Below are 18,662 nucleotides of genomic sequence, written 5' to 3' on the forward strand. Positions count from 1 at the left end.
TCTTGCGTTAATAAAATTATAGTTGTCTAAAAAAATTATTTCTCTTCTAAAAACAATGTTTTGAACATTCATCCAGTTGAAGTCCTCTTCTACATAAGCAATCCTGTGGGGTTTGTTATAAAGGGGAAAAACGGAAGCCCCTTTCCGAATTTTAGCCCTTTAGTAATTTCAACGTTAATCTAATATTTAGAGAAAAAACGTCGTCATCTACGTTGAGGAGAAAGAAAAAGGCGGAGGTAGGAAGTGGGATTGGAAGGGGACGATAAGGAAATGAAGTGGCTACGAGGTAATAAGAAAGTTGCCCACTTCGATTCCATACTCGTTCTCCTTCCTCCCTTATTTCAAACCATCAACTTTGTAAACCATTAACGATTCTATAACTTTCCCAGCTGCTCATTCGTTTCACTTCTCCGTCTTTAAATAACTCATTATAATTAATATAATTATAATTCATCAAGTTCATCCTTTTTATTCAGAGAAAAAGAAAAAAATTATATGCTTGTATTTTGTTTTAACTTAAATTCTTTATAAGTCTTAAAAGCAATTTTAATGTGCTTCAGGAAAGAGAAACTAAAGAAAAATTCTACTGACTGAGCAAAGTATCAATTTTAAAAGTTCAAGATTACAAAAAGATTTCGATTAACAATCGATATTGATATACAAACAATTTTGAACTGAATTTGTTCTCTTTCTAAAAGTAAATTTTTAATAAAACCTGGAAAGCATTTTTAAAGTTCAAAAAATATAGAGTAATAGGGTTAGATTGTAAGGGAAAGAGTTTATAAAGGGAGTAAAGCAGGGGATCAAGGATGCTGCCTTGTGATACACCTGCTAAAATAGTATAGATAGGATACTGAAGTTTGCCAGATATTTAGAAGTTACCATCCGTATGATAACATCTTAGAAGATTAGTCAAAGGCTTGGAATATCTAAGAAAACACAGGGCAATACAATAGGTCAAGTATGGTGGAACAGAGGAGTTGGATAGTTGAGTCATAGCTCTGAAAATCAATGTGGTAATAAGGATGGTATTAAAGGTTCATTGAGCTGGATAATATGAGCCAATAATGGGCAAAAAACTGATCATCATTGTAGAAGAACATTTTCTAAAGATGGAGAAATAAGTTGAGTGTAAAAGGAAGTGAATAGTCATGAAGATAAAGATTTCTAACTTATCTGAGCTTTTCTTACAAGAGAAAAAGGGAACGAGTCAAATCAATCTTATTAACGATTTTTCCAGACGTAAAGGTCCAGGATGTCTGGGTGAGGAATGAAAACTGTAAAGAGGTTATTTTGAGATCGTGAGATGCTATCTAGTATGACGCAGGTTTTAGAAAAACATTTTCTTTATCGTGCCAACGTTTCGATCTTTATTGAGATCATCTTCTGAGCTCAAAGTGTTTGTTTTCCGTGTAGATATGTCATTATTGTGGGTTGTGTTGAGAATGGCACTCACACCAGACCGCATCTCGCGATATCCAAATAATTATTAACTAACGGTCAGTAAACACCACAAACTGTAAGGAGGTTTTGAGCTAGGTCTTTGTGGGCTTTGATTGTTGAGAGAACAATCGGATATTTCATCGTGGTCACCCAAGTGCGAAGTACACGAAGCGGAGTTAGATGTACTAATTCGACATGTCAGGCAGTCAGGAAACAGGCAGGATCGAAGAGAGTATGGCGCCAAAAACAGGGAGAGGAGGAATTCCGAGCTTCGTGGCAATAATACACCTCGCTTAGACACGTAGGTCCGGTGGCGCTCCAGTACTATGCAAGGGTTGTCGGCGAGAAATTCCTACTTCAGATTACCCCCGCACCGGCGAGGAAGAGGAATGAAAGATGGTCCTCCCCGGGCATCCCAGACGCTGACGAGGACTTTCCGGACCTTTTGAACTTCCGTGGGTACACAGGAGTCGGAGAAAAATTTTCTCAGTACTGAAATGCAACTTTTAGGTGAACAAGGAGTGATGTAAAAAAATCAAGTTTTCGTATTATTATATAATATAATGTAAGGTGACTGGAGAGAAATGTCGAAAATTTCAGGAGGTGTTTCTCTGCCATATGCAATAAAAAAAATCCTATAAACCCCTGTCGAAATCTCAACGGTAAAGAAGTAATTTCAGGTCTTGGGTTTTTATTATTTTTCGACTTAGGTCCACAAAATTACTTGTAAACTTTAGACGTTTTGACTGTAGAAAAATCTGGTTTGTGCCACCTGAAAGAACTTTAAATTTTCTGCAAGAAAGCCCATTTACATTGCAGAATTGCTGAAAAAATTCTGCACGAAAAAATCATAAAAAACAAAAATTAATTAAGATTTTCAGTTGAGATAAAAAAAGTCAATGGTACGAGCGGGATTCGAACCCACAATCTTCGGCTTGATACGCCGCTGCTCTACCACTTGAGCTACTTTTTTATCTGAACTGAAAACCTTAATTAATTGTAAGATATTAATTGGTCAAGCGGACCACGAAACTAGTGAATTAATAAGTTTAAAATGAAGTATACCTTCACTAAAGCTCTCCGTGACCATTTCATTTGTCGCCGAGAATCAAATAGATTTCACGACATTTGAAAAATGGCAAAAAGGAGGGAAAATTCAAAAGGTGCGGTTGAGATGGGAAGTTAGTGTCCGAGTGGATCGAAGTCACGATAGCTCAAGTGGTAGAGTAGCGGCGTACCTAGCCGAAGATCGTGGGTTCGAATCCCGCTCGTGCCATTGACTTTTTTATCTCATCTGAAAACCTTAATTAATTGTAAGATATTAATTGGTCAAGCGAACCTCGAAACTAGTGAATTTAAAAACAAAAATGGTGAAATTTGGAATTTTCTGAAAATGTTGGATTGGTAACTGTTAACAATACAAACTCATGGAGGTTTGCAAATTCCCTTAAAAATTCTCCATTCAAGAAGCTTCTTTAGCAAAAACCCAAAACCTGAAATTACTTCTTTACCATTGCGATTTGGACAGGGGTTTGTAGGAAGTTTTTTGAGTAGAAACACCTCCTGAAATTTTCGACACTTATTGCCAGTCACCCTATATTAGTAAATTTCATGGTGACAATCTATAAAATAAAGCTAAAAAACGTAAAAAATAAGTCTTTTTATATATATGTATGTCGATGGGCTGATATATATTTTAATTCATTTTGCATCGATGGGATATAAAGGAAAAATAAAGACGCCATTTCGTCGAAATATGATGACTGTCTGGACTAGTAGAACAGATTTCACTGCGTCGCAAAAATAAAGAGTGGTCTTGCGGTTTTCATAGAGGAAAACGACTCCATTTCTATTCACTAACGCCGGCCGCTTTTCTCTAATAGCTGCATTTAGTCGGCCGAGATGGAATTGACCGTTCTATACTTAGGAGTGGTTCATATAAAATCACAGTCTGCAAAATCCTACGAAAGCTGGGGGTAATTTTTGATTATATGCCACTTAGAATGGTTAAAACTAAATAATAAATTAAACAAAACATTTTAAAAACTAGCATTTTCAATCTTCGGTAAATCCAAAATACAACGGTATTTATTAACACATTTTTTTGCTACTTATTTTGGGTTATTACGAAGTAAACTGATCCCATAGTAGTTTTGCAGTTTAGACAACCTTGTGTTTTCTTCAAGTGAAAGGGGTTAAAAGAAGGGGTTGAAAAAAAGGACTTATGCACAAACACTCCTCCCTTTTTACTCCATTGCCCGAGGCAAAAACAAGCTCTACCCCACCATCTCTTAATAGGGGAAATTCTGGCTTTGAAAGTCGGGCTTTTTTATGTAAATATTAAATGCAAACATTTCAAAGGAACTTAGAACGCCTCATACAGAGACGTTCGAAATATTTTTTCAGCTTAAGGATTTTTTTGTAATCAATAATTACATATTACGTCCATCTATGTATTTTTTCTGGTCTTCCTTTTCTTTCTTTTACATTGTTACAATATTTTTTATGAAAAATAGACCAATACTAGCCGCGGTCGGAATAATGCCGACTCCTTTTAACCTTTAACCTTTAGAAAATTGGTTACGTAAACAAACCCTGGCAGCTAAAAGAAACTGAGAATAGATAAAAGATAGGAACTGGTAGAAATACTTGTAATTTGATCGTTCCAGATCTTTTCTTGTTTCAAATTGCTCTTGCCTTTAGCTGATGGCAATAAATTTTTTAAAAAATCCTCTTGTTCTGTACACCTCGGGTAGTCTTATTTTGTCACTAGTGACCCTTATAAAAGTTTGTAAACTTGTGCGTCGTAATCGTAAAAAAAAGAATGAAATATTGAGAAATGAGGAGGGAGAAAGAAAAGGATTCTAACAAAAGTGGTCCTCGCAATCTTCACGGCTAACAGTTAATCAGTTTTCCAAAGCCTACATGTCATGATGGTTTAGCATAATTATTGAACCGTGGAAGTACGAACTGATTTGAAGTTTCTACTTTTTTAAGTCAATAATCTTCATTACTTGATACATTAATACTCCTATGGCTTTACTGGGAAAGGCGATATAATAAAATAAAATACGAAAGAGAAAGAGAGAGAGAGAGAGAGAGAGAGAAAGTTTTAGGCTGAAAAGACAGAAAGAAAAAACACTCTCTATCTATTTATCTATCAATCTTTCTCTCTCCCCTCTTTATCTATCTATTTATCTATATAGCTTTATTTTACCTCTCATTTCTTGATAAAAACACTACTGACTGAACAAATTATCAATCTTAAAAGTTCAAAATAACAAAAAGTTTTCAATTAACAATCGATATTGATGTACAAATAATTTTGAATTTGGAACCGAATTTGTTGTCTTTTTAAAAGTAAATTTTTAATAAAGCAGGGAAAGCACTTTTAAAGTTCATAAAGTATAGAGTAATAGGGTTAGATTGTAAGGGAAAGTGTTTATAAAGGGAGTAAAGCAGAGGACCAAGGACGTTGCCTTGTGATACACCTGCTAGGATATTATAGATAGGATTCTGAAGTTTGCCAGATATTTAGAAGTTACCTTAGGTATGATAGTATCTTAGGATTAGTGAAAGGCTTGGAATATCTAAAAACACATAGGGCAATACAATAGGTCAAGTATGGTGGAACAGACGAGTTGGATAGTTGAGTCTGAGCAAGAAAGAGAAAGAATGAGAGAGAGCGAGAGGCAGACAGTGAGAAAAAGATAGAGAGAGAAAAAAAAAGAAAGTTATAGTCTGAAAAGAAAGAAAGACAAAACACTCTACCTATCAATCTTTCTTTCTCACTTCTCTCCTCGATTTATCTATGTTTTTTTATCTCTCCCTCTCATTTCTTGAGATAGCTTTTTGCTCCTCTTTGATATTACCGTGTTCTTGCTTCCATACGTAACAACTGGTCAACTAATTATTTGTAGGCATAAAATTTGATCTTTAAATTTCAAAACTTACTTAAAGCAAGGGGACCACTCGCCAGTATTCCTGCTTGTAATCTCGGCATTTATATGGTTGTCCTCCTGTGGACCCAGGTACTTAAAACTTTGCAGTGTCCGATATGCGTTTATCTTTACTCCTTTTCCTACTTCCTTTCGTCCTTTTCATAAACTTTGTTTTATTCAGACTGATACACAAGACACGTTTCAGATTGTTCTAGGGCGGGTAAAGTGTTTCTAATTATTCTACCAGAGTTCATCCCCTGGGCCAGGGCTTTTATTTCAATGGCCAAATTAAATAGAATGGGTGACAATGTATGCCCTTGTCTCAACCGATCTGCGACATGAAACTTCTCAGATAAGACGTTACCAAACCCTACCTGCAATCTCCTATATATGTATATGGGGGAGTGGGCGACCAAGACCCGAGGCGTTAAATGCCTGGGTAGACTCGTACCCCATCCCTAAAAGATCCGGGACTTGGTCGGCTCACGTGTCCTGCATAAACCTCTTGGACTTGTTCACAAACCCCAAGATTTTGGACCATTTTATCTTGGGGAGTGATATGCCTTCAAAAGTTTCAAATCTATGCCTGGCATACCTATCACACTCTGCGAGGTAATGCCGTGCCGTTTCTCTTTTATTTCGCAGAAGCGGCAAAAGTGGTTGGTAGAATACCTATTATGAAGAGATGTCTTCTCAAGGGGCAATGTCCCGTCAGGATACCTATCAGCCTTCTAATTCCCCTCCTTGACTTAGAGAATAGCCATTTCGATTCTTTTGGTTCGATTTCCTTCACAAACTCTTTCGATTGCCTATGTCCGGGGGACAGATTCCATTCTATAAGGAACTGTTTCATGCCCCAGGAATTAATACTCTCTTTCGCTGTGCTTATAGAGTGGGGTAATACCGGTTGTGGCCCGACTAACGCAGTATTTGAGCCTTCTTTGGCCAGGCTACCCGCCTCTTTATTGCCATAGTGTCCCTTATGAGCTGGTATCCAAATGAGGGTTACCCTATTCTCGTACGTGGTAGTAATCCCATTAATAAGTTCAACAGTTTCCTCCACCAGCCTAGATGTTGATAGCTCTTTTTGTAATGACTTAAGACTGGCCTGACTGTCGGAAAAAATTCTAATGTCTTTTCCCTTGATCTTGTTATCTTTAAGTGTTCTGCAGCAAACATTAATGGCCGATATTTCCGCCTGAAAAACGGAGGTGTTATAACCAAGAGGGGAGGAGATGCTGATCCCTAATTTAGGTATATGTATTCCAGCACCACTTCTCTTGCCTTTAATGAGTGAGCCATCGGTAAAACAGTCTAGGCTACGATGGTCATCATCCGCAATATAGTTACTCACATGGAGTAACTACCTGAAAGTACTTTTTCCCTGAAAGGGTTTTAACCTTTTTATCGCTAACGCTTAGTAGTTGGCTGTTGACTTTACTCAATAATTGTAGAATTTTCGAGTGACCTATGGTTCCAACTGCCTTCACTAATTCATCTATAGCAGCTGGTTAGTGCTCTAACCTTAACCTCTATGTGTAGAGGTGTAGTGTTGGTTATAATCTCAAGTGCTAGGGTGGGTGTAGTGGAAATTGCTCCCGTCATCATCAAACAGCCTAGTCTTTGAAATGACCTTAACTTGTTAATATTCCCTTTATTTTCTAGCCCCCTGCGATCTCCTATACCAGATCATTTTCAGGAAGCTTTAACAGAAACTTTTCACCTTCGACCTTATTTTCAGAATCTTAGATGTCTAAAATCTATAAACAGGTGCATGCTCATATTATGCTCGTTCCTTTTTCCAACAAGATTCTCAGTGTGAATCTTCGGCCTGAAGACATATAAATCCCCAATCGCTTTCTCAGCCCTCTTTGCCAACCTCGGATTAACTTTACTGACCTTCCATATAGATGCAATAACGCGATAATTTTCTAATCCTCCGGCATAGTTTCTTGCGTCCAGATGTCCCATATCGATTTGTATACCGTCAATTCATGTAGCTTCGTGACACAATTCCCATCAATTTTTCGTTGTCTGAAGTGCTTCATCATTAATTTCTACGTTCTTTGGTAGTGCAGGCTCACTGGGTTCTTAGTACCGTTTTTTTACTAATTGTAATTACTTTACACATTAAAACATTAATCTTTTTTATAATCTCAAGTCATTACTACTGTTTCATGTTTTAAGTTTTAAAAGTTCGACCACTTTTCTACTCATGAATACTCTGGATATCGATTTGGTCTTGATGAAAAAAAAATTCGGTTGTTACGTCAAATTTCTTGACAATTTATTTTACGTTTTAGTGGTTACTTCTTTCAATTAATTATTCTTTTTATATAACGTCTTGGTTGAGACAAAAAATTCAGTGTCACGAGCAGGATTCGAACCCACGACCTTCGACGCTACTCTACCACTTGAACTATCGTGACTTCGATCCTCTCGGACACATTTCTTGACAATGTTGGAGTTGAGTCGGTCTTCAAATAAATTTGAAATCATCTGTGAAAAACAATAATATCGTTGAGTGTAGTATCGGCCTTCATGGTAAATATTGAAATGAAGAGATCAAGGATGAAGTAAGTAGGTGAAAAAAATCACTTCTTTTTCTGCTGGCGAACTTTCGGATGTATTTAACGCCTTCCTCCAGGACATTGAAAAACTATTTAAAAACTTAACAATCAATTCGGACATGGTCCAAATTAAAGGAGCCGGATTGGTCCGGTCCGAATTGATTGTTAAGTTTTTTAAATAGTTTTTCAATTTCCTGAGCCAGGCGTTAAATACAGTCAAAAGCTCGACAGCAGAAAAAGAAATGGTTTTTTCACCTACATGGGCTTCATCCCTGATCTGTTTATTTCAAAAATAATAATCAATTTTTAGACATATTTAAGGTTGGTTTACCCTGATGATGATTTTAAAATAGGCCAAAAGCGTCGTAGTAACAAATGAATTTGCTTTTTCGTCAAAATCGTACCATGATCCAGGGATTGTTTTATGTTGTTAAGAGTCGTATAAAAAAATGTATTCATTTAATAATTAATCGTAAAACTTAATGAAGTAGTGTCATTTTTCCTTAAGTTTTGCTGCATTTTCTGAAGATTAATTTAGCATGCTTCAGCAGTTTGATCATTACTGAACACCGTTCTTGTTCTCTAATTCCCCTTTCCCACTGACATAGGTTTGAAATCCGTTTTATATCATTTGTTTTGTATTCTTTTGTTTTTCAACCACCGTCATGTTATGTAACCAACACATTCGTAGAATTGTACAAAAGCTTTGGAAAATTTTGATGATCGGGTTTAACAGAACAATCATAACGAATTGTGAGAGTTATATCAATTGGATCATAAAAACCCCATATTGTTTATAATTAAACAATCTTATTTTTATTGTTAAAAGGAATGAGTTTTTAAAATTTTAGGTTTGTCCCACTTTACTATAAAGTGCAATGTAAGTTAAATTAACAAAGTTCCTCGGGTCCCTTGGCCTCAGATTAACATTATAAACAATTATAACTTTAATATTTGTTTTGTTTGTTTGTTTTAGAAAGAAAAAAAACCCTGCCCGCCTATAAAACACAGCTATTCTGCACTTCTCCCAGCAGTTTATCTTCTAACCGTGACTTGGAATTAATGAAACACAAAACATGTTTATAGTCGTCGTGTTGTACAAGAATCGGCCGTAACCTGAGTTTATATCCACCTCCAACGATATTTTCTCATTTATTTCCTTGCATCCATCCTATCTTATCACCCAACTATAAAAAGGTGAAAATAAGATGGCAGCCTTTTCCCTAAATGAAAAAGAAAAAACTAATATTTCTTCTTCTTGGTATTTCAATTGGTTTAAGTTACTATTCAAAATTTGAGAACGTTTTGGACAGATAAGATACAAAACTGGTAAGTTATATGCTAACGTTTTAATATTATTTGATCTTATTTATTTTAAGGTTGATAAATTCACTTTTATCATCATATCAAATTTTAAAAAACAGGGTTTTCCAAAACAATTGATTTTTTTTAATCGAAGTGTAAATTGGTTATTGTATATTTCAAAATAGAACAAATTTAAAATCAATCTTTTGAATCGAAAGTTATTGCATGATGATCGTTTCGATCAATAAAAATTCCTTTTATTAACTACAGCCTTTTCTCTAAATAAAAAGAAAAAAATGCTATTTCTTTTTCTTGGTATTTCAACTGGTTTAAGTTACTATTCAAAATTTGAGAACGTTTTGAACAATAAGATACAAAAATGATGAGGTATATGCTAACGTTTTAATATTATTTGAACTTATTTATTTTAAGGTTCATAAATTCACTTTTATCATCATATCAAATAAAAAAAGAGGGTTTTCCAAAACAAATGATTTTTTTTTAATCGAAGTGTAAATTGTTTATTGTATATTTCAAAATAGCACAAATTTAAAATCAATATTTTGAATCGAAAGTTATTGCATGATTATCGTTTCGAATAAGAAAAATTCCTGAGTATACTTTTATTTTTAAAAACAAAAGCGTTTATTCGAGCCCTGGTGGCGGTATGGCATTGTCAACAAGGTTGGCATTCCAAGGTAGATGTGTCAACCTTCTGAAGGGGGTCTTCACTTTATACCGGACCCTTCCAAAGGCTTTTCCCTTAAAGAATTCTCTTGTTTTGAGCAATCATTTGTCCTAGGGGCTAAGCCTCGGCCAATCTCCCCGAGATTTGTACAACCCCGTTGAATCATGGGGAGAAATGCAAATTGGGAAGAGGATCGGAGCCAATCCCGGGGTTCATGTCCTTACTCGCCTAACCCTATTCTCGGCCTCTTTTCCCGTCTCTTTTGAACACGGCTTAAGGCTCGTCGTTAGTCAGAAATTCAGGCCGGCGTTTTGTTCATTTACACTATTTACACTTGCTGGAAAGGCATAATGTAAAAACGAAGTACCAACATTAACATAAGACATTTCTAAGCGCTTATCTCTGTGAACAATGAAACAAGGCAAGCGTATTAAAACCAACAGGTCTGTTTACTCAGATCTCTGCTTCAATTCTTCATTCTACCCTCCACTTTCTTATTTAAAGCCTTGTCATTAATATTTAATAAAGCCAACAAAATTACAGAAAAAGTACAATTTATTACAAAATTTAACTAATCCCAACATTCAAAAATAACACTACAAAAATATACAAATTTTTAAATTATACAAATGATTTTTTGTAATTAAGTTTTTCTTTCTTTATTATCCTTCTTTCCATCATATTCAATCTCTTTTGTACACTTTTTATTTTCCAGACCTTACAAAGAGTACTACAGGATGACTTTAACTTCTGTCCCCCCCTATTTTTTAATTAATTAATTAATTTTATTATTGGTGAAAAATCTCGAGATAAAATTTTTAATTTTTGCCTAGTTTTACGAAAAAATACATATGGGTAGAAACTTAACTATTTTAAGTGGCAAGATACCCATCAAAGTCTATTTTTTCTGAATACAAAGTGCAAACTTTTTTAATTTAGAAAACAACCGTTATCAAGTTTTTGCAAAAAACATTTTTTTTCGCATTTGATTTTTTTGATACAAAAATGTACAAGGATGTGTTATGATAGATCCGTTATCTTGGACAGTTGGATCAAAACTCAACTAGCCAACTCGATTTGGTATGATTTGAAAAAAGTTTAAAAAAATCTGGATTTTGGCATATTTTAACAAATATTTTGTAAGCAAAGTAGAACTTCAATTTCTTAACAAAGAAGAAAACTAGAATTTGCCCTCATTTTAGTAATTGTAGAGCTATAAAACCCTGAAAAACTGACTTTCACGGAAAACGGTGTATATTAATATTTTGACTGATAATTTCGACGTCTTTAACATGATTTTTCTCAAAACCTAAGAAACCTATCTTCATGGTTGATAATCAATTTTAAATTAATTGTCAAGTGCATTTTATAACTCAAACATTAAAATCCGAATATTATTTCAATTTAAAAAACGAGGTTAATTTCTGACAAATAATTTTCTATTTTATATATTTACTTAAAGAAATCTTTTATATATTTTAATGGTACATATGTCGTTAAAAAGCTACGTTTTTCTTCTTCAAATGGTATGTTTGACGTTAAAATCCTTTCAGCCATTTTTTAATTATAGCCGTTTCAATCAGAAATTCCGGTAACGGTTTCTTAAATAACGGACAAATTTTAGGCTTAAATAAAATCGATAAATTTAAATTCCAACAAAAATTTATACTTAGGAGTCTTTAAAGATGGAACTTCATATTAATTTCACAACAAAAATCATGACCTAGTTTTCTTTAAATATATTTAGTTTTTAGAATTTTTTGCTAGGTATTAACTTTGATAGCTTTTAAGCTTTTACTATATTTTTATTGCAATGTACATAAAAAATGCTATAAAACGATGTATTTACATAGTTGATTTGAGCACTTACAACGGCGTAATAAAAATATCAAAAAAACGGAAAATTTCAGAAATTTATTTTGGCGAAACCAGGACCTATTTAAAAGAAGTGGCGAATACGTGTCCCATGTTTTATAGTTTAGAATAACCGAAAAAAGTTTAGCCCAAATCCGTGTCACCCCAATCTGGTCGTTCCATTCGAAAGGCGCAACAAATTTCCAATAGTTTTAGTGCAAAATCTAGAATCTATAGCTTTTTGACCGAATCGAAACCAGTACCAGGTTGGCCGGTGTCATAATTTATTCCTGAACAACCAAGAAAATGGAAGTCCGAGCGAACTCGACTCAGGTAGTATAAATTATTAGCGACGATCTGTTCGTTTACTTTGCAAAATTGACTCTGATACGCTGCTTTGATTTTCCGTGCATTATTAAATGCAATGATCAATTGAAAGAAAACTAAGCCTGCACTTATTGGCTGATACAATTATTCCTTTTTTTTATGTCGAAAAGTTTTGAACTTACTTTTTTTTAAATATTGTTCTTTTCAAGCAATTCACTGAAATCTGTGAAACCATATTTTAAATTGTAAATAATAAATTTAATTCATTTCGGATAATCACTACGGTGAAAATCTGGAGCCCGGGTGACTTAAAAAAGTATTGAAAGTCCTGCAGGTTTACTGATCAGGCCGTGACGATCTTTAGGCACAATGTGTAAAACCCTTTGAGAGTACAGAGTTCGTTTTGCATTAAAAGTCGTAATGCTTGTAAATATTTGTTTATAAAATAACTTTTAAAGAGTTAATGATAATTGTTTTATCTTAGCCTAATTGTTTCATAAAAATACAAATATATTATTAAAAATTGATTGTTGAAGTTTACTGATGAGTTAATACTTTTAATTTGTAATTTAAACTGACTTTAAATGAGAGATTGATTAAGCGTTTGATCTTTCCTATATGACTTTCTTCATAATTACTAGCTCGCTAAAGTGCCCAAATAGAAATTCCTCAACCCACCTTCTCCGAGATCAATAAGAATATGATATGGGCCTCTTTTCGAATAATTTCCAGACTTGGGGTCGAGACGGTGTACTATTTCTGATATATTTTCCAAAAACGCCAGTCGAAATATTAATCGAGGTAAACGTTTTCACCGTGTCGTAAATACGATATTTCCCGTCAAGTCCTTTCGACCTTCGATTCAGTCAAAACACGTCTCGTAAATAATTTTTTTTTTTTGGACAGTCACCGACAGTAAACCTGAAAGAAACGCGGTCTCATGTGGCAGTGAGCGACCCCCACTCATAACATGCTTGGAGTTATATTTTGTTCTATTGGATTGCAACGTGCGTGCTCTTCTGCCAAAGGAAAATCGATATATCGACTGATCGAATAAACAAGCGGAAAAATAACTCCGATTAACTGGTAAATGGCCCAACAAAGAAAAACGCATGACTTAAAAATACACAGACATTACTTAACAAAGGGAACAGACTCGGTACTGCATAAACCTGAAAGTTCCCTTCAACACATTTCTTTCTTTTTTTTGCATTAACCTATTTTGATAATCAGTTAATTGTAAAAATTGATTTTTTTTTTCAATTTGCATTTAATTAATGTTTTGCGTGATACTTATTTGGTTTGTTTGGGCTTCGTCGACGTCCTCGGAGCATCCTGAAATTTCCGCTTCAAAGTTTGCTATGACTGCAAGATTCTTGAGCCTTATTTGTGGCCTCCACTTCTCATAATCAAAACAAGAATATTTACATAAATAAAATTATTATTTTAAAAAAGAAAGAGCGGAGTAAAGCGTACCTTTACAACTTTCATTTTTTCTTCAAATTTTCTGATTAGAACACTGAAGAAACCTATCGTCTAAAAATAACGTTCCTAGTCCAGTATAGAGATTTAACTAGAGATTCTCCTGGCCACATTTTATGGAAAGTACTATTTCAAAAAAACATAATTCACCAATTAGTATTTGCTAGTATTTGATATTATTTTAGTACACAAACTTTTTTGAAATTTATTCGATATGTTCTATTATGTGAGAATTGTTCTTGCAGCAGCAAATATTAGATCTTTTCTTCGAATTTTTTTTTATAAAAGAGAGTTGCTTTATTGTTTATATTTAATAGATATTTTGTTTTGAGTATACTTTCGTTGTATATTGATGTTGAATGTATTTATTAGAGTGAATCTTTAGTTTAGGGTCGGTGATAGAATACTGTATGCCTAATCGAGTCCCAATTAGATTAATTATATAATATTTATAAAATAAGAGAATAATTGTTAGAATATTGAGAACTTCATCACCCTACTTAAGTGAATGGTACATAAAAAAAAATTATTTAAGAATAAGTTAGGACAGTATTTCCCGACCTTTTCTCTGCCAAGTCCCAGTTTGACTTTTCAAATCATTCCTACCCCACCCCTCTATAAAATTAAAACGCTCACTGAATAAATTTAAAAATTATTGTCAAAATCACTATAAAATTGATAAAACAGTAAGCTATTTTTTTAACGTTGGAACGAATATGAAAGTTAATAAATTACGGGTAGTGTTTAGTGACCGTTAATTAGGGGATAGTGAGATGCGTTCTGGTGTTATGTAGGTTTAGAAAACATGTTTATAAATCCCAGATGCTGAAGATGATCTCAATAAAGATCGAAACGTTGGTACAATAAATAAAACGTATTTCTAAACCTACATCACACCAGACAGCACCCCACGATCTATAAATAATAGTTAATAAATTATTTGATCTGGAACTCAACTTGTGATGCTCTTCAATTTTTAAAATAAGTTTAATCACCGAAAAAAAGAGACGGTGATCGATATAAGATCGCATCAGAAAGAATCAATTTTTTTTAAATAGCGTTCGTTTGTGGTCGTTGGAACACGACACAGGAAATTCAAAACCTTTAAAAAAGGCATCTGGTAGATCCAAATAATACTTCGTCGCAAAAGTTACTTTCGCATTAGATCCAGAGTTGAAAAATATTTGCCGGATATTAATTAATAATCTAAAATAAAAAATAATAAATTTAAATGAAATTCGTAGGTCTGATAAAACGTTATTTTCTCCAGAAGAGAAAAAACTCACATATTTTTTGGTTTAAATTTTCAAATTTAACAAAATATTAAGTAAAGCAGTTTTCTTCGTGTAAATTGTAATCTTAGACAGTAAAATGATTTTTGGAATGTATTTCATCGTTTATTTATTCATCATCAAATATCAATCATTTTTCAAAAATCATCAAAAAGATCAAATCTCATTTATTTTCCTTCTGCTGATAAATCTTTATATTAGTCCGGAATAGCAAAATAATAATTAAGCTACTATATTACATGATTTGTCAACTATAACAGTTACTAAAAATCTAAACTAGTTATTTTCAAAATTGCCCCCCCCCCCTTAAAACTCAAATTTCCCCGCTGTGGGGCGTAGGCACCGCGGTGGGAAACACTTAGGAGCTTAAATGAGCTAGCTGATAACCCTCGAATTTATTGGTATTAATTTCATTTATTATTTGTTCTCAGTTGCAAATTTAGAAAAAAAATCTAAGTTTATGGTCCTCCGGGCCGGATTATCTAATCGTCTCAGATTATCTGTAATAACACTAATAACCCAAATAGTTTTCACTTAGAAGTCCATATTACCAGATCAGAATACCATCAAAGTTTCTTGAAAAGAAATAAAATAACTAATTACAATAAGTTTATTAATTAAATGTTCAAAGAACCTTAAAGGTTCTTTAATTTTATAAGGGCCAAAGCTCCCATCAAACTTTCATCAAATAAAACCCAATTAACTTACTTAAAACTTACTTTTTTATAATAATAAAAAATAAAGGCTTTTACTGAATGTTCTAAGTTGGAATTATTTTTGATTCTTTTCCTCCTCACTCGGTTGAAAGTGTAATCAGCGAAGACCAAACAAAGTCGTCACAAAGTTGCACTTATTCCGGCAGATGTAATCCGTCGAGAATTTTTTTATACCTACTTCATTTCTACGTCATTACAGCTACAAACGTTTCGAAAAGAGATCCCCAAACCCGCCGCCTTTTACAGCTGGTGTATATCAATGTAAACCATAAAAGCCCGGCTGATTTTGAGATTGATTTTGGTATTTATACCTCGCACACTCAAATCCTTTAATCTTTGAGGCTTTCACAGACATAGGCTTTATCTAAAGATTTAAAAATTCAACGTGAAGACTTTTGCTTTTCTCGAATTGTTCAAGAAAGAAAAACTCAATTGATTATTGTAAAAGGTTATTTAATTAAATGCCCAATTCAAATTTATTTAATTGTAATAAAACAAAAGGCGTGTTATTTTGTACACTATAACTTTCATTAAACTTTTTGTCTATGTTTTGAGCATAATTTTTCACTTTGGTTTATTTATTTTTTTTTTCAAATATTGTTATCAGACATTTCACAGTTTGTTCTATCATTTTCTACCCCTGCTTAGGTTAGCATGAGAATATTTATGTTACATACAAAAAATATGTTAGAAAACAATATATTGGACCTAAACAAACAGTGAAAATAAGCAGATCAGGATAACGGGTGATCAGCAAGGTGAAAAAATACCGACAAATTATAAAGTAGCTTTAAAATAATTTATAATTTTTAAGAACTAAAACTTATTTCAAACTAAAATAGAAGCAATAATGATAGCACTTTCTTTCCTTCGCGATCACGTGATGGGCGTAATTCAAAAAAACCTGAATCGTTTAATTTATGGTCCAAAATCAATTTTTATTAATATTCCGTTGTAAATAATAAAAAAAACTTAAAAAATATTAGAAAGTTGGTGTAAAATTTAACTTCGTTGTTAAAGTGATTATCCGTGAGGGGCCAAGTGGTAATGAAATTGTGAAAAAATTTACCGTATGTGAATGCCAAAGTGAGAAAGCAGCTTGGACTTGGATAGCAGACTTTACGCCGGTCCGATGAATAAGGGGCACCGTTTCAAAACTGTAATAATAATTAATAACGCGAATCAGTGCAAGTTAACAATTTAAAACGTTCAGAGGGGTTTATCGATTTAGAAAAAAAAGCCAGATACGCCCGACTCAACAGAGAGACAGAGAGAGAAGGAAATAGCAAAGAGGCTTTTTCTAATACCATATACTAGAGATTTATAAATAAAAGTCAGATACGCTTTGGACGACCTGCAAAATCAAAATGCATTCTCGTTAAAGAGCCTTTAACCGTGGCTCAGTTGACCTAGATCGGTTGTTTCTTTTGGCACGTAAATGTCCAGAACCGGTTCGAAAAGTCAATAATCAAAACGTTCGCACAGAATGCATATATCAAGTCTGAGAGGGCGTATTTTTACGACGGTCCACTTCAACTTTGAAATCCGATTTAATCTTTTTGCAAATTATGATTTTTCTTATTTGGTTAATAAATTATTAACTATGGACTAACAATGTATTCAGGTTTCGCGTCAATCTGAAGAGGTTTAAACAATTTTTTTAATGAAGTTTTCAAACCGTTGTATAAAGCTGTGAACCCTAGGATTGACTGGCACAAATGATTTAAATATTTTAAAATAATCTTTATATAGGGTTTTTTTATGTCGTGTATGTAAAATTTTAATCGAATTTAGAAGTAAACTAATAAAAAAAAGGCGTGGAAGTAATTTTGACTGACCTTTCTCTTTTTCATACTAGCGGATCCAGGAGAATTTAGGCACAAGCACTCGCGGTGTTAATCTCGGCACCATGCTCTCTGCTGAGCTCCTTTGGCTTTTTCTTGGTCCACCTGTTTGCTGATTTGTCCTGTGTCCTGGAGTTTCCGGGCGTGGATCCACTCGCGGCCAAAGACTCACGGCACACTGGCGACCGGATAAACTTGAAGGGCGCAAGCCCGACACCCAACCCCTCCCCGTTACACCACCCCAATTATAATATCGGATTACCGAGGAGGAAATTTATCCTCTTTTTTTTACAACCAGTAGTTCTATTGAAACTTGAAGTATATAGTGAATAAAATAAGTCGGGTCAAGCTCTGGAGGCCGACGTCCAAAGTTGAACGTGTCCGGACGAACTTTGGACAATTTTAACCGAATCGGCCCATTAATTGACATTTAACGATCAAATATTAAACTCTAAAAGAAAACTCGTGTTATAAAAAACAACAAACAAAAATTTCAACGATTAAAATTTCAAAAATTACCCCTTTTAAATAAATGTTATTAAACATAGTACTTACTTCTCAGACGATTATTGCCATTAATTGAAAATTCTAGTTAACGTACTATCTCATACTGAGATCTGACGGACCGATTTTGCCGAGTCCGTCAGGGAACTGAATTCTCACCTTATAGACGCATTAAAGCGGGTGTTCCTCAGGGAAGCATACTTGGGCCATTTCTGTTTTCAATATACATTGAAGATATTCCTACACATGTTAACACTTCAACATTCTCTGATGATACGCTATCCTTACATGTAATTCAGACCACTCAACACTTACAGCAATACTTGAATGAATTAACGGTATGGTTCACAAAGTGGAGAATAAAAATAAACTTATGAAAAAGCGTATAAATTTTACCTTACGTAAAAATATCTGTCCTGCAGTGAGTATAAATAGAATCCCATTGTGCGTTATCTTTTCATGGATAAACGACTGACTTGGACTCCCAACAGAAGACTGAAAAGACAAACAAACCGACTTTATATATTATTAAAAACACTACTTGACTCACGATCAAAATTAGACATTGAAAACAAACTTTTAATCTACAAGACAATTATTAGACCTCTCTGGGGGTACGGTTGTGAAGTGTGGTGCTCAACCAAGGTTTCCACTTCGCAACATCTCCAATTCCAATTTAAAATTCTCCGTCAAATT

At 33.9% G+C, this 18,662-nt stretch overlaps 1 protein-coding gene across 2 annotated transcripts in view; it reads right to left on the reverse strand.

The window, feature by feature from the left end:
- The window catches only part of LOC106665554 (potassium voltage-gated channel protein Shaw), a 339,235-nt gene extending 321,550 nt beyond the window's left edge, over positions 1 to 17,685 (reverse strand). Inside the window, exon 1 of one of the 2 annotated variants that reach the window (XM_024225679.1) lies at positions 17,457 to 17,685. The gene's annotated coding sequence lies outside the window, so the exon portion shown is untranslated. The remainder of the gene's footprint in view (positions 1 to 17,456) is intronic. The other variant, XM_014392044.2, reaches the window with a different exon arrangement.
- Positions 17,686 to 18,662: the final 977 nt, after the last annotated feature.

The sequence above is a fragment of the Cimex lectularius genome, unplaced genomic scaffold, assembly GCF_000648675.2.
Source record: "Cimex lectularius strain Harlan isolate CLEC.00 unplaced genomic scaffold, Clec_2.1 scaffold37, whole genome shotgun sequence".
Classification (NCBI taxonomy): Eukaryota; Metazoa; Arthropoda; class Insecta; order Hemiptera; family Cimicidae; genus Cimex; species Cimex lectularius.